A 23,042-nucleotide genomic window follows, 5' to 3' on the forward strand; every position below is an offset into this window, starting at 1 on the left:
TAATAAATAAATATGGTAGCCTACCTTGGGTGTGCCATGGTCAGCCATAACGGACTTTTGTGGTACTTCCAAGCGTTTTTCTTTGAAAAATAAGTCACTGGGAAGGATGACTCGGCATACAGTCCTCACTCACTAACGCCTGCAAACAGAACCAATGGCTAATGAATGTCATGAATTTGAAGGGAATTTTATATACTTACAGAACAAAAATAATGTGCTCCCCATGCGTATAACCATTAAATACATTTGCTTCTGTTTTTTTTAGAGAATACATCTAAAGGTCAAGGAGCTATCACAAGTGGCCTTTTAGTAATAAAAATCATTTATCATACTAAAAAATGATTCTGGGAAAAATAAAAACTATGGCATAACCCTTGCTATGCTAGGAGTTTGGGTCATATCTTACACTATTACTTTGGAGTGGTTTAAAAACCAATAGCCTAAGGATTGTCAATCAAAGCCTTGCCGATGCTCCAGTTGCCAATCAATGGCGATTCAACATCTCAACCTGGCAGCGCTTTAATGAATTAGCCAAGCACAATGGGTAAAAAGTGGAGCATCCAGATGTGGAAAGCTGGCTGTAAGTCATTAGATCACTCTACTCAAGTGAAATTGGGGTGACCCACGCATTTCATTTTTGATTTACACTTTAAAAATAGCCCAAACAAGTGTGTCGTGCAAATTAAATAGCAAAATCCAAATGAAATCAATATTAACAAAATACCGTTTTACTTTATTTTACAATTCTCGGAACGGAAGACATTTCCTTGATATCAGTGTATCTCAACGGTATAATAAGCCTGTCTAGAGATCAGTATTCATAGCGAGAAAGGAGCGCACACTACTGTTCAAAAGTTTGGGGTCACTTACAATGTCCAGGGGGTGAAGCAAATTTAGTCCATTAAAATAATCAGAAATCCAGCTCAGACGGGGTTAATGTTGTAAATGACTATTGTAGCAGGAAACGGCTGATTTTTAATGGAATAGCTTCATAGGCGTACAGAGGCCCTTTATCACTCCCATGTTCCAATGGCACGTTGTGTTCGCTGATCCAAGTTTAAACCTAAAAAGGCTAATTGATCGTTAGAAAACTATTTTGCAATTATGTTACAGCTAGAAATTTGCTTGTTTTCCATGGAAACAGCCAAGTGACCCCCAATCTTTTTAACAGTGTATTTCCAAGTAAAAAAATCAAAATAACAAAAAAACAAAAGCCAAATGTCTCTTTGTAAAGTAGAAAACAATATTGATTTTGCATGCCGGCGGACAAATTGAAAAAAAGAATAAGTGCCATGCGGTTTACCGAATAATGTATAAAAACCATTAATTTGCTAACCATGATTATTCTCGGTTGCAGGGTAATAAATTATATGTTACTAAGCATGTCAAATTCAATTAAAATTCAAAGAACCTCATGTGGATCCTTCTAAATGCTCACAGTTACCGAACAAAACTCCTCTGATAAAAGGGTGCGAAAAAAGCATCCGCCGACTGAAGAGAATACGCCGGGATGTTTGCGTTTAATTAGAAGCTTTAAATATGTTAACACGTCTGCTTAATGGCTTTTCACGCCTAGTACTTTAGATTTCACAGGGTGAGGCTTAACCCTACAAGGTTATATAAAAATAATAAAAAGGCGACAGGAACGAAAAGCATGCGCAGAAGCTAATACAACGTCACGTACCGTCGGAGTTTTCTAGGGCGATCCCGAAGCTTTGCTTTTTTTTACTCCATGCTGGATCTCCCTCCCAGCTCCACTTCCGCAGCAGCATCAATGAAGACTTGGCCGAGAAGGACGATGGTAACCGGAGAAGCCGGGTAGCTGCGAGAGATGACGGGTAGCTGCGAGAGATGACGGGTAGCTGCGAGAGATGACGGGTAACTGTGAGGGATGACGGGTAACTCCGAGGGAGGAGAGAAAGGTTGACAGACATTCACATCGCTCCACAACATTTTAAACTTTGGGGGGAAAAACACTGTTATAGTTAAAGATCATTCTGCGGATATAGGATATAAAGTCGAATAAATTATTGCAGAAAGCCCCTGTGTTAGAAGGCCGTGTGGGTTCTGTATAAAAACTCCAGAAAAGATTTTCAAACCATACCAACCAAACGTCTATAGAGCCTGGACCAGTCTAGCGGTTGCTATGGCGATTACATAACTTTCAGACTTTGCAGCAGGACCACATTTCTATACATGTGCCGGTACTTTCTTTAATATTTTACGTTATCTTTAGCATAATATCACCCATGGCTTCCGAGATACACTGCCGTAGAAGACGCAGCCTATCCTGGATCTTGCAAAAGTCGAGCTGGTATGATTATTTTTTTTATTATAATTTTGGATCCCGGCTTATTAATACGAGTGAATACGAGTGTGCGTGTATATCGCCCACAGACTGTACCACGCTTTGGGTGCTGCGTTCTAATGAGACACGCAGAGAGGACCTACACTTGACAGGTAATGAAGGCAGGTGACAGGTGTGACATATGATGGAAAGGGGGCAGTCTGTAAAGCCTGCATGTGGGGGGGTCCCACAGATAACCCGATTCGGTGTATCTGGTTGCCGGGGCACAGCTCACACACACCCACCCCTGTGGCAGAGGCCTTTTTTCTGCAGCTGGCAGGGCCTGGAGGGGGAGGAGGGGCTTGAGGGGCTAGTGCTGGCTGAGGAAAGCGCACACTGAGGGGCAAAGTTGGGGCAGGGCGGACGGTGAGTGGGGTATAGAGGCAGGAAGGAGAGGCACTGGCCGGGCTAGGGATGCAGCGCTGAATACAGGTGACAGACAGCACAGCACCGGCTTACTCACTGCAGGGAAGATGTCAGATCACAGCGCCCGGACCTGGCAGCCGCGCAGACATCCCATCTGCATCCTTCGCCTACTCCGGATCCTTATCCGAAGGACGAAATTCTTCCGCCCGTTGGGAATAACGGGAAGCAGCGTGATGCGGCCACGCAAGCCGTGGGTTGATATTCAACGCGTCCACAGCGTCAATGTATTCCTACTCTACTTTCCTCCACAAAATAATCCGCTGTATAACCACATACAGCACACAGCTCCATCACCAGAGGACTCGTGTTTATGGGGCCTATAAAGAAAAGTAACGCAGGGGGAGTGATAATAATTCAGATACTAGGTGTGTATGTGTAACTATTAAATATAATATATATATACATAATAGCAGAGCTGGTGCATTGGTTCGTCCGTCAGCGGGAATTGTTGGCGCTATATAAGTAATAGATAATATATAAACACACGGATCCGTAGAATAATAAACCCCCATTATTCATGAGATAATTGTTACATGGAGTTGGGAATGGGGGTCCCGCGTTGCTCCCACACATCGTCTCCTCTCTTGTTCTGCACAGGAACCCAGAGGAGTCCAGTGCAGGGCTCTAACACACATAAACAGACAAGCCACATACTAACATACAGACACACATACTTACACAGGCAGAGACACGCTAACATTCCCATACTCACATACATGCACAGACACTGACACTAAAAAACCCAACCTGCCACTAACATACACTCAGTCTCTTTCCCCCGATTGGCTGCTTAAAGCTGTCAATCACTGGCCGGAAAGTGCTCAAATTGACATCAATGGAAATACTTTACACATGCGCACTGGGGCTAAACCGACCGTGCTGCTGTCATATGCATAAAATTGAACATGGGGGCTGGGGATGGTCCCTTTAAGCAAGAGATGGCCTATTATTCTTCTAATAGCCTCGTACTATGTCATGCATCCCAAAATGTCAACACACTTGACATCACTAGGGCTGACTTTGTATTTTCTAATCTCTCTTCCTACCCATTCCTCTACTATTACTACTTCCTAATGTCGCTTTTTAGGAGGCACAGTCCCTCGTTGGGATCCAAATGCTTCTGTCCTTTTTTCCCTCAACAACATCCCTCTCTTCTGCTTGCTATTAGCTGTGTTTCGGGGCTCCCAAGTACTACTCAACAATGATGATAATCATGATTTTTCAATTTAAAAATTATTTTAAAAATAAGTCTTTGAAAAAAGGCAAAACAATACCAATGTGCTCCAGCTACTCATTATACATGGACTAAACATCCATCGGTACCCCGGACAGCAGAGGGGCAATAACAAACAGAACTGCCCTTGGAGCGCTGATGGTCACCATGATGGCAGCCCAGGAGAACATAAAAATTCCAACACCATAAGGTCTAGTTCTGTACATAGGAATCTGTTTGAGAACACACTGATATAGTTTGGAAGGGGGCTGCAATTTCAACTCAACATGTATTACGAGGGGCCAACCTAAATTAGCTTCTCTAGCAAGAAGCTTGTATGACTCTGTATAAAGCACAGTCAAATCAGGGAGATTTCTAGATTTATGCAGGATGCAGGACAAGCTCAGGAGGAACGCTCCTCTACTGAACCTTCAGAATTAGTACGATGTGAGTTTAAACCACATCTAGAAAAAAAGGCCTGGATGACGTTATATAGAATTTAGGAATAAGAAGCATAATTCTAAATTATATGAGGCTTTTCTGTGGAACCATGCAGCAATACATCCACAGAGGTGAAAACAAAACAGCACATAGTTTGGAACAACAAAGAAACAAGTCGTAGCTACACAACTCCTGAGACAGGCCCAGTCCAAATTTCCACAGTTTTTGTAATTAGTTTTGTAATTATACAACATTTCGATATTTACATATTTACAGCCTTCCGCGAGACGGTGAAGGTTTCTTCTATTTGAAAGTTCAAGGCTCACTATAGATTCTGTCTGACGTGTATTCTCACATGGCGACAAAGGTTCGATTTGTTGATAAAGGTTTTGTGACACTGGTGACACTCGTACGGCCTTTCTCCTGTGTGCGTTCTGTAGTGCGCGACAAGATTTGAGTGTCTCGTGAAACATCGGTCACATACTATGCACTTGTGAGGTCTTTCCTCTTTAATTTTTGTTTTCCTCACCCTTGCATTTCTTATTAAACCATGAATGCTCTCCAGGGTGGCTGTGCTTAGGTCCCTCAATACGCAGTTGTTTTGCATGCTGTCAACAGCCGGCTCCTGATCATTTTCCTCTACTTCAAGATGTGCATTCTGACTAGACGTTTCATCCGAGGAGCTGTCTGTTGGATTAAAGGAGAGGATACAGTTAGGATAGGAGCCTCATGGAATGGGTTTCCATAGCCGAGCAGAAGCATGCAAGCCTGGACCGGATGGTATACACCCAAGGGTACTGAAGGAGCTAAGCCTAATTCTGGCCCAACCATTATCACTAATTTTTAGGGATTCTTTCAGCTCGGGCATAGTTCCATTAGATTGGCGCAAGGCAGATGTTGTGCCCATATTTAAAAAGGGATCAAAATCTGAACTGGGTAATTACAGGCCAGTAAGCTTAACATCGGTAGTGGGGAAATTATTTGAAGGGTTGCTAAAGGTATACATTCAAGATCATATCTTGATCCATAATCCAATCAGTAGAAGTCAACATGGATTTGCGAATGAGCGGTCTTGTCAAACCAAGCTATTAGCATTCTATGAAGAAGTTAGTAAAAATATAGACCTGGGGTTGGCTGTAGATGTGATTTATCTGGACTTTGCTAAGGCGTTTGATACGGTTCCGCATAAAAGGCTACTCTATAAATTAACAGAAATAGGCTTAGGGGCAAATATCTGTATGTGAATCAGAAATTGGCTAAAATATAGAATTCAGAGGGTTGTTGTGAATGGATGTTTCTCAGCCTGTACACAGGTATTAAGTGGAGTGCCTCAGGGGTCTGTCCTCGGTCCTCTTCTTTTTAAGAGCCAACATCAGTGCCTGACCTCGCAAATGCTCTACTGGATGAATGGGCAAAAATTCCCACCGAAACAAAACTCATGGAAAGCCTTCCCAGAAGAGTGGAAGCTGTTACAGCTGCGAGGGGTGGACCAACTACACTTTGATGTCTATGTATTTCGAATCCAATGTCATAAAAGTCCCCGTGGGTGTGACGATCAGGTGTCCCAGTACTTAATTCTTTCCTCTGAAAGGTTGAGACTATATTTACATAATATCATTTTGCACAACTTACCTGATGCATTAGTACTGAGGTTTTCCCCTGAAGACCAGTTTTGTTGGACAGCAGCATCGAGGTGATCTTCCTCCTTTATTTGTACCATTGTTACAGTATCAAATATTGGACCACCTGTTATAACATAATCTGATGTCAACTTCTATGTCCTTTTTAACTCTGTCTCAGACCACTTTATTTATTTACTGAGTGTAATAAACAGTTAATACAATCCAACAGGGCTGGTTTGTAAAGACATGGTTAAGGCAAAAATAAATACACGGGACAACTGAACACATGAAGGTGTTTCAAAGCCTAAATGAGTCCATGCGGAAGAAGTGCTATAACATTTCCAAGTGGCAGGCTATGTTTGGGCACAATCTATTTCAATTTCCTTATGCTATCCTGGTGAGAAAATGTAGATTCATTGCTGCTTGTGACACATTTTTGATATAAAGAAATACTTTCTACTCTACAATATTTTCAGAAATAATAATAATCAGCTTACTCAATGCATTAGTACTGAGGTTTTCCCTTGAAGAACAGTTTTGTTGGACAGTGGCATCGAGGTGATCTTCCTCCTTTATTTGTACCATTGTTACAGTATCAACTATCGGACCCCCTGTTATAGCATAATCTGAAATCAAATTCACTTAAATTCTTAACCCTGTCACAGACCACTTTATTTGGTTTGTAAAGGCATGGGTTAAAGCAAAAATAAATACACAGGAAAACTGACGGCAGGGCCGGCCGAAGACTTAACGCCGCCTGGGGCGAAGTTTAAAATGCCGCCCCCCGCCGGGGGGGGGGGACGGCATTATCTACCCCCCACCCACCGCTACTTACCCTTAAACAGTCCTGCGGCGAGTCTCCCTGTGCTGCCACGGTGCCGGCTTGTAATGCTGAGCGCCGGAAATTCACGTCACTTCCGGCGCTCTGCATTACAAGCCGGCACCGAGACCGAACAGGTAAACTCGCCGCAGAGGAGAGAGAGAGGGGCGCCGAGCGGGTAAGCGAAAACCACTCTGTGCCCCTCTCTCTCTCCTCCGCTTCAAAAAAAACAAAAAAAAAATGCTGGCCGGCCCTGACTGACGGTATGAAAGTGTTTCACAGCCCAAAAGAGTTCATGCAGAAGAATTCTTGAACTTGAATGGTCTGGTATACGTAAAAAGAAAAAAAAAAATATATATATATATATACCGGTATTTATACAATATAGTTTTGCACAGCTTACCTGATGCGTTAATACTGAGGTTTTCCCTTGAAGACCAGATTTGTTGGACGGCGGCATCGAGGTTATTTTCCTCCTTTATTTGTACCACTGTTACAGTATCAAATATTGGTCCACCTGTTATAACGTGATTGTTCACATATGAATCCCCACAATATTTTACTGTTGATATCAGCCCTTACGCTCTATCCATCACTAGCACTCATCAACCGCCTTCCTTTTGTGCCGACAAGGTGCTAGTGCTACAATATATGATATTTGAGTATAATGCTACTGAGCTGTAGAGAAGTTGCTGCTTTTTTAAATAGTCAAGGTTGTCAGTTAAAAGATTCAGCAATCGTTTGCATGAAACGTGTACATCTCGTGTACATTCAAAAACTATTCTTTACTAACAGTAGTTTAAGAAGTTTACATGCAAATGGCTTCCATCCATACCCTCCACTGTGCATTGGTCTTGGGGCTCCACACCTGATAATTGGTTCTTTTCACTGGGACTGGGAGAACAATCTGATAGGGGCATAAAAGAACCTGTTAAACCAAACAATGAATCATTCCAATGGCTATTATAAGCACGCCGATAAAACAGGTCAGTGCATTAAGTGTACATTGAGTTAGTGCTTCAGATCATAGATAAGTTGTCTTGCTGTAGTGAAACAAATAAGTTCTATTACAGATCGTTAAGGACTGGCAATACGTGATTGAATCGGCCTCAGAATGCCAATTAGCCGTAAATATGGCACAAACTATTCTACAGACACAGTTCGTCAATAGACTATACTACAGACTAACAATTACTGTCATATTCCACCAATCCTACCAAAGCCAGCCGGATTCTCCTCTCCTGTGATAGTTTTGTTGATTTCATAGCCTTCTTCCTCTTCCTTGATTAGGACGTTTTTTTGAAAATCTAACGAAAACACAAAAAAAACAAGTCAGTCGCAGACTTGCTGAAAGCTGCTTGGCGTAACCTTTGTGATATTAGCTGGCTGAGTGAGATTCAAGCCGTTGTCAGTCCATTTGAATTTATTCACTACATAAGAGCTGAGGCGTCTGCTTACTTACCAGCAACGGGCCCTGAAGATGACTTCTCTCCCAGAGACCCAGAATCTTCCTCTTTCAGATGCTTAATTTTCATCACTATTTCCGGTTTGACATCGCTACAACCTGAAGAAAGAAACAATCAACTTCACGTAAAAAAAAACAACAGTACTGATAACATAATGATATTGGTATAGATGCAATGAGATCAGAAGAGTAAATATTGATTAAAACATAAGTTATTAGGTAATAATGATAATACAGATATAAAAACAGCATTTAAAATAAGAAAATCAAAATGTCTAGGCACAGTTTCAACAAATAGGATAACACTGTATATCACACAAGACAGGTCTCGGTCTGTGATCCAGGACTTTCACAAATAACAAGCAAAGCTAAAAGATTTCTAATATGGGAGCAACTCTTTTGTGGCTCATATCCCCAGATTCATGGCTTAAATCAATTAAGCCTCAATCGGAAGTCCAGGATCAAATTGGGGAATAGACAAGGTCAAAAGCCCAATAATATATGGTATTGTACAGCAGACTAGAATGGTGCTCAGGTCAAATGTCTGTGGCATTTAAAAGCAAACTGAAGAAAAGAAAGCCAAGCTCAACGCAAGCCGGACTTGAGCTTTTTTTCTGCACTTTGCTTAATATTTGTATGATTATCGGATGATTTCTGGATGATTTTCTTATAAAAGAAGCACCTACCTTTCGCAGGAACATCACATTGTTTCTTTTCATCATCCACGTAACGGTCCTCTTCTGCTATTTTAACTTTCAATAATGTGTCCGGATTAAGGATTGAGTAGCCTGTTCAAGAAGTAGCAATGCACAGAATACGGTCACTCGGTTAACAAAGTACAGGGATTCGAAATATTGAATACAATTTCTACGACAGCCCACAAAGGTAGAATTAACCAGCTAGTTAGGTGTTTTAGTGACTGCTTTCATATGATGTAAAAGGACGTGAAAAGGACCTAAAGTCACGTGTTATGTGTTGAAGTGAATAAATAATAAAGGTGAGAAAACAAATATGTTATTTCCCAAACAAGACCGCAGCTACCCACATAAAAAACACCCTTCCTCAAAGTGTAGAAATACAGGCAAACAAAAAGAAGTGTGGGGCGCAGAAACATATAAGGGAGAAAACAACTAAAGTAAAATATAATAGTATCTTTAATAATAAATGTAAATATAAATTAGACTAAAAAAGTGCAATGTGTAGGCAAAGGGTCAATATAACCAGCAAAATACACTTACATTTAGTCCATGCACCCAAAGTGCATAATGTGTGTAGTCTAATTTATATTTACATTTATTATTAAAGATACTATTATATTTTACTTTAGTTGTTTTCTCCCTTATATGTTTCTGCGCCCCACACTTCTTTTTGTTTTCATATGATGTAATACAGATAAATAAAAAGCCCTGCAGAAATAAATTGGTATTTTTCCAAACATTCATTCTTTGTGCCCCAATAAAAAAAAGACTTCATATTGGACCACAATTGAAGGGAAGAATTGCGAAATGTTCAGGTTATAGCCCCCCCCCACCAGCTGGAGGTGCCACAATGCTTGGTTCAAGATGATTAAACTATGGATTAAGTGTTAAAAAAACATTTTAGGCTGCCTTGATAACATAATTACAGAATATGTTCACACCATGAGATGGAACATTAGCCGAAGAGCATAAGAACTTGGAGCACGTTGCAAAACATTAAAGGGCTTACTTTCATTGAGGGCCATGGAAATCTGAGATCCCCTTGTGGTATTGTCATTAATCCTCCAGCATCAACCTCGACCATCTTGGAAAGTAAATGTGGCCCTGTTGCTGGCAGCTATATTTCTTGAACGTTGTCTTCCATTAAAATCAATGGGGATTCATTTCAGGTTGACTTGGCAAACTTGAACTTATCAAGAAAGCTCATGCTGTGAAAGGGTTGCATAAATAAACCCACAGCGACCCGATTATTTTGTGAGCCCCCTGTGCGCACTTTATAAATCCTGACACCGTACAGAAGATGTGGCATTACCCAGTGAAATCAGTGCTCCGTGCACGTCCTTCATCACGTCCTCGTAAAGCAGCCTTTGCCATTCTTCCAAAAGGTTCCATTCCTCTTCCGTGAAGCAGGCAGTGACTGAAGTGAACGCTATTGAAGCCTACGATACAATTATGCCCAAAAATATACTAAACGTAATAATTTTAATTAAACAAAGATGTCGGTTAGATAACGGCATGCAGGCTTATTCATAATAATTCAGTGCATACCCCCAAACGTGATACAGGTGACCAAATTGGGACACCTGTGAAAAGGGTGTGGCAAGAGGTGGGCTGGACAGGGCCAACTCCAGATGTGGGCGGGACAGAAGGTGTGGACACCCGCCCGTCTTACCCAAATAGCCACCGAGGCAAAGATAGAGCTTGAATGGAGGCCTCCAATACTACAGCACAGAACGCCACTGATGTTTCACCTGCTTCGGCTGGTCGGGGGTGATCAGACTTCAAAACTATGTGAGGTTTTTTTTTTTCTACCATTGACGTTATTTTGAAGAACTAATAAAATAGTAATCCTTAGTAATATATATTTCCTGATCTGATACATCTTCAGCATAGGTGTCACCACGTCATTCAATATTTTTCTCAATTTCCCACGATCCCCCCCCCCCAGTAAAAACTGCAGTCCTCCTAGCAGTCCAGACAGATCGTGTGATCCATATGTGGTTATCCAGCCAACAGTGATTGCACCTTAAATGCTACAGGTTCCTCCGGGCTCCTCTGTAAGGTTATGATCATAAATATGGCAGGGCGGTAACTCAAAACGTGATTTGACAGCTTAATAGCTGCCAAATACTGTAAGTAATATAATAACAAAAAATCACTAATATATTTTCCATAACTGTAGGATCTAGGAACGGAGTAGATGGTTGTGTGGATAGAGTCTTTAATCAGAGGATGCGTAACATATTTCACTTAATTGGTTCGGATGTTAATATACGATTTCTTAATTCTGATATTCCTGCTTACCTTAGCAGACGCCTTCTTAGCCATCTTCCTAGTTATGCTGTTCAAAGTTTATAGTTTTGTTGCTTTAAATACTGCTTTGCCACAGCTGGGGGGGGGGGTGAAAGAAAAAAAAAATCTGTTTTATTATAAAGTATGTTATAAAATATATTGCATGCATTACAATGATTTACAAAATAATCAACAAGAAGCCTTTAGGATTTTCTGTACGGTGTTATTCTAATGCAATTATGCAGCTACAACATATGATGACAGTAATTATAAAGCATCATTAAATAGAACCATTGTATTTTTACTGCAAATAAGAAACATATAAGTCCTTGGTCTCGTCTTAGATACGGGACTGCCATATACCTGTCTCATGTATGGTTTAATTCCCATGCTATATTAGCATCTACCACCCCTGTTGGGAGGCTGGTCCAGTATCTACTATCCTCTTAGTAAAGAAAAACGTCCTTCCATTAAACCTAAAGAAATATGCATACTTGCATCACATTTATGTGGTAAATTAATCTAGCGCCATACTAAAATACACGGGACCGATGCTTATACGATGACCCAAGAGACAAAGCCCCATATTAACCCTATTTACATAGAACGACGTTATGTGAATGTACCTTCGCCTGTTTAGTGCAATAGTTTACATTTAAGAGCTGACTTTTCCTTGAGCTTCAATGGATAAATATGAATTCCCTTCCAAGCTGTGATAATCAAATAAAAATCCATTTACACAACAGTAATGCAGCCTCTACATGTTCGCACACATTCACTTCCGGTTGCAGCAGAGGAATGCGCATGCGTGCATCATCGAGTACGCGCTATTACCACATGAAAGGGGCGCCACCTAGTGCCAGTTTGTGTCTTTACAGACTTCTAGAGTAGTCGAATATTAATCACCCGTTTTGCTGCATACATCTGAAGCTTTTGCATTAAAAAGTACTTTTTGTATTTCATTCATTTTGCGGATTGCATTATGATTCCGGATAGCTATACCCACAGCTGACCCTCAAAATGTAACAATGTGCAACCATTATTTTGATTTAGAACATTAGTCTAAGCATGTGTGGCAGTTAAGTGAATGTTTAATTATAACTCCTTATGGTTTGCGTGTACTTATTAGTACTCGTAGTGCGTGTTGATAATACTGGACAATATAGTCACCTGAATAGTTTAAATTGGCAAGAAAGTTACTTGCCGAAACCCGGGATCGAACCAGGGACCTTTAGATCTTCAGTCTAACGCTCTCCCAACTGAGTTATTTCGGCTCGTAGTCAAATAGCTGACCGCGTCATACATCACTGGTCCTGAGTTGCTCTTTCAATGTGAAATATCGTCTTGTCGACATGGAAATAATATTTTTACTTTTGTCATTTGTACATCAGAAAGAAATAAAATAAACAATCTGCCCACACGCAGGACCTTTAGATCTTTCATGTAATGCTTTCCTAACAATGGCTTGGCTAGCTCCCCTAGCCAAGCCATTATTAGGTGGCTAGCTCCCCTGGCCAAGCCATTGTTGGGTGGCTAGCCCCCATAGCCAAGCCATTGTTAGGTGGCTAGCCCCCCTAGCCAAGCCATTGTTAGGTGGCTAGCCCCCCCTAGCCAAGCCATTGTTAGGAAAGCATTAGATGGGAGATCTAAAGGTCCTGGGTGTGAGCAGATTGTTTATTTTCTCTCTGATGTACAAATGACAAAAGGAAAAATATGATTTCCGTATCAAGTCCCAACCGACCTATTTCAGCTTCATGGTTATTCATCTTGATGTAGCCTGGGTAAGGTGCCGCCCCTACACTATAATTTAAAAGTTTATATTAGACTTGTGTAAAAATTAAAAGAAAATTGGCCTCGATTGTTTTTTGGTCCATGTGCACCAAGTCTAAAAAATATATTCTAAGGTAATGTCAGATGTAACAATTCACTATAAAATAAAACCGGATTAGTGGGATATTTTCTGTTAATATTCACATATACTTACTGTAAAGTAGTTCACTAAATGATCAGTTTAACAGAAGACAAAATATCTGCCGAAACCCGGGATCGAACCAGGGACCTTTAGATCTTCAGTCTAACGCTCTCCCAACTGAGCTATTTCGGCGATATACATTTATGTCAGTTAGGCAACGAGCCGGTGGGTTGAAAAACTAAGTGGCTGCCCCGCATTGGTGGTCCAGTCCCTTTTTGTTTTTGTAAATCTAACCCTTCTAATTACATAGAAAAGTAATAAATAGTGGGTAGATCAATAGCGTAATATTTTAGATTACATTCATAAATACAAAGGTTTGGAAAATAATGAACAGGTATCAGAGACAACAACATTTTCAGAAATTAGTTATCAGTTTTAATTTTTATTCCAGTTTATGCTGATGCTTCTGTTTAATGATCAGGGTGTTTGTTCATGGAACAAATGATTTGATACAAAATGATTTGTTCCATGAACAAACACCCTGATCATTAAACAGAAGCATCAGCATAAACTGATTAAATTTGGATCTATTAGATTTTCCCAGGGGGAAGCTTTAGTAAACACTCAGAGCTAGACAGCTTCTGGGAATAATTAAGTCTTGATCTGCTGTCTCAAGATACTGGCCTCCTGATGGTGCAATACAAAATATTGATATGTGGCATGGGTGTTATTTACTATTTTTAAAAGGTAATGTTTATGACCATATATGGCAACTCTCAGGGTTTGCCTCTAAATCTCCAGGTTTATTACACCATGATCAGGCATATTGTAATATCATACACTGTATTTATCTATACACAAACAGAACAATTACCATTTGCTACACAAATCGATTTATATCCTCTTTATTTTAGTTTACTTACTTATCTTGCATTTCATAGAAAAAAACTGTAATTGTAATAACTACCAGGTTAGTGTAATGATTCAAGAAATCAGAAAATAGACATGTTTTTAAATTATTAGGCATCTTGTAAATCCCTTGTGTTTATGTTAATTATAAAATAAAACTTTCATTTTATGTTTTCAGTTAATATTCACATATCTTTACTGTAAATAAATTCACTAAATGTCAAGCAAAAACACTTGCCGAAACCCGGGATCGAACCAGGGACCTTTAGATCTTCAGTCTAACGCTCTCCCAACTGAGCTATTTCGGCTGCATATTCCATTGTTGCCCAATCATGTTTATATGGTCAGCGGATACTACTACAAGTGAGCTGCAAATATTGCGTCCTTTTATAAACTTTTATCGGTAATAAAGTTTACATTATAATGAGATTTGCAGTTCATTAATAGCTATGTTCATCTTATTTATCTTTCTTATTGATCTTAATACCTTCACCATTCACTGTTAAGATGTGCGTCAATGAGACCACCCTATATCTTGGATTTTGCAGCTGCAGATCACATGTAATAAGATTAATTACCATGTGAATTCGAACACATATAATGCACTAGTATAGAACCATAAGCATAAATCATAAAACATCCTTATTGCACATTATAAAAACGATTCAGATTTTATAAATCAACAAACCAAATACTTTGCTTTGAAATTGGAACACACAATGTAAACACTCACCCGAACCTATCTCTTATAACACTGCAACTGGAGCCAAAATAGGATTACTCCGAAGTCAGGATGGCCGAGCGGTCTAAGGCGCTGCGTTCAGGTCGCAGTCTCCTCTGGAGGCGTGGGTTCGAATCCCACTTCTGACATGTTTTTTTTTTTTCTTTATCAAATTGTTCCAGCATTCCAACTTTTCTAGCATATACATAAAGTAAGTGCAAGTTGAAGATGCTGTTCCACTTAGAAAATACATTGATTGCTTTAAATGTATCCTTTCAGCTTTAATGACATAAAAAACCTATGACCTGCGTTTATTATTATTCTATATTAAATGGGTAAAATAGTGATTCAGATATATAAATAAGCATATGAAATCATAAAGAGGACCAGTCCATTTCTCCCAAAACTTTCAGTTTACAGGTTTATACACTATTCTATGTAACTTTATTTACAGAATAAAATAATCAATATACAGTATGTCACAAAAACGTGAGTACACCCCTCACAATTTATCGACAACAATGAAGAAATGACACTCTGCTATAATGTTAAGTAGTGAGTGTACAGTAGAGGACTGCACTGGGAGGCAAAAAACTTGCGGGCGGTCTTGCTGGGGCTGCGGGCGGGAGCGGGCGGGCGGTCAGGCACTGTACCTGCGGGTCCCGGTAATCCCGCGCAGTCCCGCAAGGCTGCCTTCTTGCTGCTCCCTTACAGTGTCTCCTAGCTTGCTCCGCCCAGGAACAAAACGGAGTCACGTGATGTGACGTCACTTCCTGTGACTCCGCCTTGTTCCTGGGCGGAGCAAGAGAAGAGACGCCGTGAGGGAACAACTCGAGGGCAGCCGCGCGGGACTGCGCGGGAAATCAGGTAAGGAGGCGGGCATGATTGGCCACAAATGTGGCGGGAGCGGGCGGGATTGGCCACAAATGTGGCGGGCGGGAGCGGCACACCCACATTGCGGGAGCGGGCGGGAGCGGGATTAAAAACCGCGGGAGCGGGCGGGAGCGGGATTAAAAAAGTAGTCCCGCGCAGGGCTCTAGTGTACAGCCTGTGTAACAGCTTCTTTAGCAAGGCACTGGTCATCTTAGAGGTGTGTTTGGGTCGTTATCATGTTGGAATACTGCCCTGCGGCCCAGTCTCCTAAGGGAGGGGATCATGCTCTGCTTCAGTATGTCACAGTACATGTTGGCATTCATGGTTCCCTCAATGAACTGTAGCTCCCAGTGCCGGCAGCACTCATGCAGGCCAAGACCATGACACTCCCACCACCACGCTTGACTGTAGGCAAGACACACTTGTCTTTGTACTCCTCATCTGGTTGCTGCCAAACATGCTTGACGCCATATGACCCAAATAATTTTATCTTGGTCTCATCTGACCACAGGATATGGTTCCAGTAATCCATGCCCTTAGTCTGCTTATCTTCAGCAAACTGCAGAATTTAGAAAAGGCTTCCTTCTGGGATGACAGCCACGCAGACCAATTTGATGCAGTGTAGGGCATATGGTCTGAGCAATGACAGTCTGACCCCCACCCGTTCAACCTCTGCAGCAATGCTGGCAGCACTCATACGTCTATTTCCCAAAGACAACCTCTGGATATGACGCTGAGCACATGCACAGAACTTCTTTGGTCAACCATGGCGAGGCCTGTTCTGAGTGGAACCTGTCCTGTGAAACCCCAGTATGGGCTTTGCCCACCATGCTGGAGCTCAGTTTCAAGGTCTTTTTTCAGGTCCTCAGAGAGTTCTTTGCCATAAGGTGCCATGCTGAACAACAGTGACCAGTATGAGAGTGTGAGAGCGATAACGCCAAATTTAGCATACGTGCTCCCCATTCACACCTGAGACCTTGTAACAATAACAAGCCACATGACACCAGGTAGGGGAAATGGCTAATTGGGCCCAATTTGGAGAACTTTCTGGGCATGCACACAGGCAGCAGGAGATGTGTTCAGCCAAACAGATATCTTGTAGGGCATATGAGGCATTCTGCAAAATCCTTCCATGAATCTGAAAGGGGGACCACAAAATTTTGTAATCTTGCTAACTGGCCCATGAACTCCACTACTCACAGAAGTGTGTCAGTGGGGCAGCTTGTTTGGGCAACAGTACCGCCTGCATTCCCTCCTTGATGCTCTGATTCAAGAAAACAGAAAATAGACATGTTTTTAAATTCACTAAATTCTAAATCACTTGTTTTGCCATAATTGAAAAATAAAACTGGTTTAGTGGAATATTTTCAGTTAATATTCACATATCTTTTCTGTAAAGAAGTTCATTAAATGTCGAACTAAACATAAGCAAAATGATCTGCCGAAACCCGGGATCGAACCAGGGACCTTTAGATCTTCAGTCTAACGCTCTCCCAACTGAGTTATTTCGGCTGCGTGGACCTGTTTTGCCCAATCATGTTTATATGGTCAGCGGATACTACTACAAGTGAGCTGCAAATAATACATCATGAAGTACTCTATTTATTAATCATGTATTAAGCACCCCGGTAATAAAGTTTACATTGTAATGAGATTTTCCGTTCATTAATAGCAATGTTCGTCTTATTTATCTTTCTTATTTATCTTACTACCTCCACCAATCCAACAGCTGCAGATCACATGCAACAAGATTAATTACCATGTGAATGCAAAGAAATGTAATGCAATAGTATGATAGAACCATAAGAATAAATCATAAAACATTGTTATTGCACATTATAAAAACGTTTCAGATTTTATAAATCAACAAACCAATTATCCTGCTTTGAAATCAGAACACACACTGTAAACACTCACCCGAAACTCTCTCTTATAGCACTGCAACTGGAGCCAAATCATAACAAACATGTGGTCAGGATGGCCGAGCGGTCTAAGGCGCTGCGTTCAGGTCGCAGTCTCCTCTGGAGGCGTGGGTTCGAATCCCACTTCTGACATCTTTTTTTTTTTTCTTTATCAAATTGTTCCAGCATTCCAACTTTTCTAGCATATACATAAAGTAAGTGCAAGTTGAAGATGCTGTTCCACTTAGAAAATACATTGATTGCTTTAAATGTATCCTTTCAGCTTTAATGACATAAAAAACCTATGACCTGCGTTTATTATTATTCTATATTAAATGGGTAAAATAGTGATTCAGATATATAAATAAGCATATGAAATCATAAAGAGGACCAGTCCATTTCTCCCAAAACTGCGCGGGAAATCAGGTAAGGAGGCGGGCATGATTGGCCACAAATGTGGCGGGAGCGGGCGGGATTGGCCACAAATGTGGCGGGCGGGAGCGGCACACCCACATTGCGGGAGCGGGCGGGAGCGGGATTAAAAACCGCGGGAGCGGGCGGGAGCGGGATTAAAAAAGTAGTCCCGCGCAGGGCTCTAGTGTACAGCCTGTGTAACAGCTTCTTTAGGCACTGGTCATCTTAGAGGTGTGTTTGGGTCGTTATCATGTTGGAATACTGCCCTGCGGCCCAGTCTCCTAAGGGAGGGGATCATGCTCTGCTTCAGTATGTCACAGTACATGTTGGCATTCATGGTTCCCTCAATGAACTGTAGCTCCCCAGTGCCGGCAGCACTCATGCAGGCCAAGACCATGACACTCCCACCACCACGCTTGACTGTAGGCAAGACACACTTGTCTTTGTACTCCTCATCTGGTTGCTGCCAAACATGCTTGACGCCATATGACCCAAATAATTTTATCTTGGTCTCATCTGACCACAGGATATGGTTCCAGTAATCCATGCCCTTAGTCTGCTTATCTTCAGCAAACTGCAGAATTTAGAAAAGGCTTCCTTCTGGGATGACAGCCACGCAGACCAATTTGATGCAGTGTAGGACCAGTATGAGAGTGTGAGAGCGATAACGCCAAATTTAGCATACGTGCTCCCCATTCACACCTGAGACCTTGTAACAATAACAAGCCACATGACACCAAGTAGGGGAAATGGCTAATTGGGCCCAATTTGGAGAACTTTCTGGGCATGCACACAGGCAGCAGGAGATGTGTTCAGCCAAACAGATATCTTGTAGGGCATATGAGGCATTCTGCAAAATCCTTCCATGAATCTGAAAGGGGGACCACAAAATTTTGTAATCTTGCTAACTGGCCCATGAACTCCACTACTCACAGAAGTGTGTCAGTGGGGCAGCTTGTTTGGGCAACAGTACCGCCTGCATTCCCTCCTTGATGCTCTGATTCAAGAAAACAGAAAATAGACATGTTTTTAAATTCATTATTAGGCATCTTCTAAATCACTTATTTTGCCATAATTGAAAAATAAAAGTGGTTTAGTGGAATATCTTCAGTTAATATTCACATATCCTTTCTGTAAAGAAGTTCACTAAATGTCGAGCTAAACATAAGGAAAATAGACTGCTGAAACCCGGGATCGAATCAGGGACCTTTAGATCTTCAGTCTAACGCTCTCCCAACTGAGCTATTTCGGCCACGTCTTGCTGTGGTTCCCAGTCATGGTCAGCGGATACTACTACAAGTGAGCTGCAAATATTACATCATGATGTTACATCATGATGTAACCCCCTAACCCTAACCCCTAACCCTAAAACTGGTTTAGTGGAATATTTTCAGTTAATATTCACATATCTTTTTTGTAAAGAAGTTCATTAAATGTCGAACTAAACAGGATGGCCGAGCGGTCTAAGGCGCTGCGTTCAGGTCGCAGTCTCCTCTGGAGGCGTGGGTTCGAATCCCACTTCTGACATCCTTTTGTTTTTTTTCTCTTTACTCAATAGTTCCAGCATTCCAACTTTTCTAGCATATACATTAGGTAACTGAAAGTGCAAGTTGAAGCTGCTGTTCCTCTTAGACAATACATTGATTGCATTGTTTCACAACCATACACCAACTTTCATTTTATCCTTTTTCAGGTTTAATCACACAAAAACATATGTCCTGTGTTTATTAATGTATACTAAATGGATTAAATAGTAATGCAGACATATGAATCTGTATATGAAATCATAAAGTGGAGCAGTCAGTTTCTCGCATAGCTTTCAGTTTACAGGTTTATACACTAATCTATGTAACTGTTTTTACAGCGCAAACAAATTAATATATGTGTAAGAACGCCTACCTTATGCCTATACCATGGAAGCAACATCTTATCTTGCACTTCTAATGAGTCGCATGCCTCTCAAAATGTATAGTTGCCAAAGAAGGACAACTTTGCTCAGGAAGTGTAGTTAGTGGCATGGATAGAGTCTGAGGCTTTACAAAGACAGTTTGTATGATAAGTAGAAGAATACGGCATTTTATTTATTGACTTTACAATTTAAAGGAACAATCCATTGTCACATGCAGTCTCAACAACAAAGAATGTACTTTGTACTTTATTAGTGGTAAAAAAGAGCTCCTATTGCCATCAGTAGGAGCACTTTCTGGGCATGCACACAGGCAGCAGGAGATGTGTTCAGCCAAACAGATATCTTGTAGGGCATATGAGGCATTCTGCAAAATCCTTCCATGAATCTGAAAGGGGGACCACAAAATTTTGTAATCTTGCTAACTGGCCCATGAACCCCAGTACTCACAGTGGGGCAGCTTGTTTGGGCAACAGTACCGCCTGCATTCCCTCCTTGACACCTAACCCCTAACCCTAACCCCTAACCCCTAACCCTAAAACTGGTTTAGTGGAATATTTTCAGTTAATATTCACATATCTTTTCTGTAAAGAAGTTCACTAAATGTCAGGCTAAACATAAGCATAATGACCTGCCGAAACCCGGGATCGAACCAGGGACCTTTAGATCTTCAGTCTAACGCTCTCCCAACTGAGCTATTTCGGCCACGTCTTGCTGTGGTTCCCAGTCATGGTCAGCGGATACTACTACAAGTGAGCTGCAAATATTACATCATGATGTTACATCATGATGTAACCCCCTAACCCTAACCCCTAACCCTAAAACTGGTTTAGTGGAATATTTTCAGTTAATATTCACATATCTTTTCTGTAAAGAAGTTCATTAAATGTCGAACTAAACATAAGCAAAATGATCTGCCGAAACCCGGGATTGAACCAGGGACCTTTAGATCTTCAGTCTAACGCTCTCCCAACTGAGCTATTTCGGCTGCGTGGACCTGATTTGCCCAATCATGTTTATATGGTCAGCGGATACTACTACAAGTGAGCTGCAAATAATACATCATGAAGTACTCTTTTTATTAATCATGTATTAAGCACCCGGTAATAAAGTTTACATTGTAATGAGATTTTCCGTTCATTAATAGCAATGTTCGTCTTATTTATCTTTCTTATTTATCTTACTACCTCCACCAATCCACCAGCTGCAGATCACATGCAACAAGATTAATTACCATGTGAATGCAAAGAAATGTAATGCAATAGTATGATAGAACCATAAGAATAAATCATAAAACATTGTTATTGCACATTATAAAAACGTTTCAGATTTTATAAATCAACAAACCAATTATCCTGCTTTGAAATCAGAACACACACTGTAAACACTCACCCGAAACTCTCTCTTATAGCACTGCAACTGGAGCCAAATCATAAAAAACATGTGGTCAGGATGGCCGAGCGGTCTAAGGCGCTGCGTTCAGGTCGCAGTCTCCTCTGGAGGCGTGGGTTCGAATCCCACTTCTGACATCCTTTTGTTTTTTTTCTCTTTACTCAATAGTTCCAGCATTCCAACTTTTCTAGCATATACATTAGGTAACTGAAAGTGCAAGTTGAAGCTGCTGTTCCTCTTAGACAATACATTGATTGCATTGTTTCACAACCATACACCAACTTTCATTTTATCCTTTTTCAGGTTTAATCACACAAAAACATATGTCCTGTGTCCTGTGTTTATTAATGTATACTAAATGGATTAAATAGTAATGCAGACATATGAATCTGTATATGAAATCATAAAGTGGAGCAGTCAGTTTCTCGCATAGCTTTCAGTTTACAGGTTTATACACTAATCTATGTAACTGTTTTTACAGCGCAAACAAATTAATATATGTGTAAGAACGCCTACCTTATGCCTATACCATGGAAGCAACATCTTATCTTGCACTTCTAATGAGTCGCATGCCTCTCAAAATGTATAGTTGCCAAAGAAGGACAACTTTGCTCAGGAAGTGTAGTTAGTGGCATGGATAGAGTCTGAGGCTTTACAAAGACAGTTTGTATGATAAGTAGAAGAATACGGCATTTTATTTATTGACTTTACAATTTAAAGGAACAATCCATTGTCACATGCAGTCTCAACAACAAAGAATGTACTTTGTACTTTATTAGTGGTAAAAAAGAGCTCCTATTGCCATCAGTAGGAGCACTTTCTGGGCATGCACACAGGCAGCAGGAGATGTGTTCAGCCAAACAGATATCTTGTAGGGCATATGAGGCATTCTGCAAAATCCTTCCATGAATCTGAAAGGGGGACCACAAAATTTTGTAATCTTGCTAACTGGCCCATGAACCCCAGTACTCACAGTGGGGCAGCTTGTTTGGGCAACAGTACCGCCTGCATTCCCTCCTTGACACCTAACCCCTAACCCCTAACCCTAAAACTGGTTTAGTGGAATATTTTCAGTTAATATTCACATATCTTTTCTGTAAAGAAGTTCACTAAATGTCAGGCTAAACATAAGCATAATGATCTGCCGAAACCCGGGATCGAACCAGGGACCTTTAGATCTTCAGTCTAACGCTCTCCCAACTGAGCTATTTCGGCCACGTCTTGCTGTGGTTCCCAGTCATGGTCAGCGGATACTACTACAAGTGAGCTGCAAATATTACATCATGATGTTACATCATGATGTAACCCCCTAACCCTAACCCCTAACCCTAAAACTGGTTTAGTGGAATAATTTCAGTTAATATTCACATATCTTTTCTGTAAAGAAGTTCATTAAATGTCGAACTAAACATAAGCAAAATGATGTGCCGAAACCCGGAATCGAACCAGGGACCTTTAGATCTTCAGTCTAACGCTCTCCCAACTGAGCTATTTCGGCTGCGTGGACCTGATTTGCCCAATCATGTTTATATGGTCAGCGGATACTACTACAAGTGAGCTGCAAATAATACATCATGAAGTACTCTTTTTATTAATCATGTATTAAGCACCCGGTAATAAAGTTTACATTGTAATGAGATTTTCCGTTCATTAATAGCAATGTTCGTCTTATTTATCTTTCTTATTTATC

The 23,042-nt window shown here is 40.9% G+C and overlaps 10 non-coding genes across 10 annotated transcripts; 4 read left to right on the top strand and 6 right to left on the bottom strand.

Moving 5' to 3' along the window:
* Positions 1 to 13,355: 13,355 nt before the first annotated feature.
* TRNAF-GAA (transfer RNA phenylalanine (anticodon GAA)) lies at positions 13,356 to 13,428 on the bottom strand. Its single transcript has one exon. It is a non-coding gene; the product is annotated as a tRNA-Phe (tRNA).
* A 952-nt stretch (positions 13,429 to 14,380) lies between these two features.
* On the bottom strand, positions 14,381 to 14,453 carry TRNAF-GAA (transfer RNA phenylalanine (anticodon GAA)). Its single transcript has one exon. It is a non-coding gene; the product is annotated as a tRNA-Phe (tRNA).
* A 479-nt stretch (positions 14,454 to 14,932) lies between these two features.
* On the top strand, positions 14,933 to 15,015 carry TRNAL-CAG (transfer RNA leucine (anticodon CAG)). The gene has a single exon. It is a non-coding gene; the product is annotated as a tRNA-Leu (tRNA).
* A 2,695-nt stretch (positions 15,016 to 17,710) lies between these two features.
* TRNAL-CAG (transfer RNA leucine (anticodon CAG)) lies at positions 17,711 to 17,793 on the top strand. The gene has a single exon. It is a non-coding gene; the product is annotated as a tRNA-Leu (tRNA).
* Positions 17,794 to 19,489: 1,696 nt separating this feature from the next.
* On the top strand, positions 19,490 to 19,581 carry TRNAL-CAG (transfer RNA leucine (anticodon CAG)). Its single transcript has one exon. It is a non-coding gene; the product is annotated as a tRNA-Leu (tRNA).
* A 1,011-nt stretch (positions 19,582 to 20,592) lies between these two features.
* Positions 20,593 to 20,665, bottom strand: TRNAF-GAA (transfer RNA phenylalanine (anticodon GAA)). The gene has a single exon. It is a non-coding gene; the product is annotated as a tRNA-Phe (tRNA).
* A 210-nt stretch (positions 20,666 to 20,875) lies between these two features.
* Positions 20,876 to 20,948, bottom strand: TRNAF-GAA (transfer RNA phenylalanine (anticodon GAA)). The gene has a single exon. It is a non-coding gene; the product is annotated as a tRNA-Phe (tRNA).
* Positions 20,949 to 21,406: 458 nt separating this feature from the next.
* On the top strand, positions 21,407 to 21,489 carry TRNAL-CAG (transfer RNA leucine (anticodon CAG)). Its single transcript has one exon. It is a non-coding gene; the product is annotated as a tRNA-Leu (tRNA).
* A 1,005-nt stretch (positions 21,490 to 22,494) lies between these two features.
* TRNAF-GAA (transfer RNA phenylalanine (anticodon GAA)) lies at positions 22,495 to 22,567 on the bottom strand. The gene has a single exon. It is a non-coding gene; the product is annotated as a tRNA-Phe (tRNA).
* A 210-nt stretch (positions 22,568 to 22,777) lies between these two features.
* TRNAF-GAA (transfer RNA phenylalanine (anticodon GAA)) lies at positions 22,778 to 22,850 on the bottom strand. The gene has a single exon. It is a non-coding gene; the product is annotated as a tRNA-Phe (tRNA).
* Between the last annotated feature and the right edge of the window lie 192 nt (positions 22,851 to 23,042).

This window comes from Sceloporus occidentalis, unplaced genomic scaffold (genome assembly GCF_023333645.1).
Source record: "Sceloporus occidentalis isolate IW3139 unplaced genomic scaffold, rSceOcc1.0.p SCAF_193, whole genome shotgun sequence".
Lineage (NCBI taxonomy): Eukaryota > Metazoa > Chordata > Lepidosauria > Squamata > Phrynosomatidae > Sceloporus > Sceloporus occidentalis.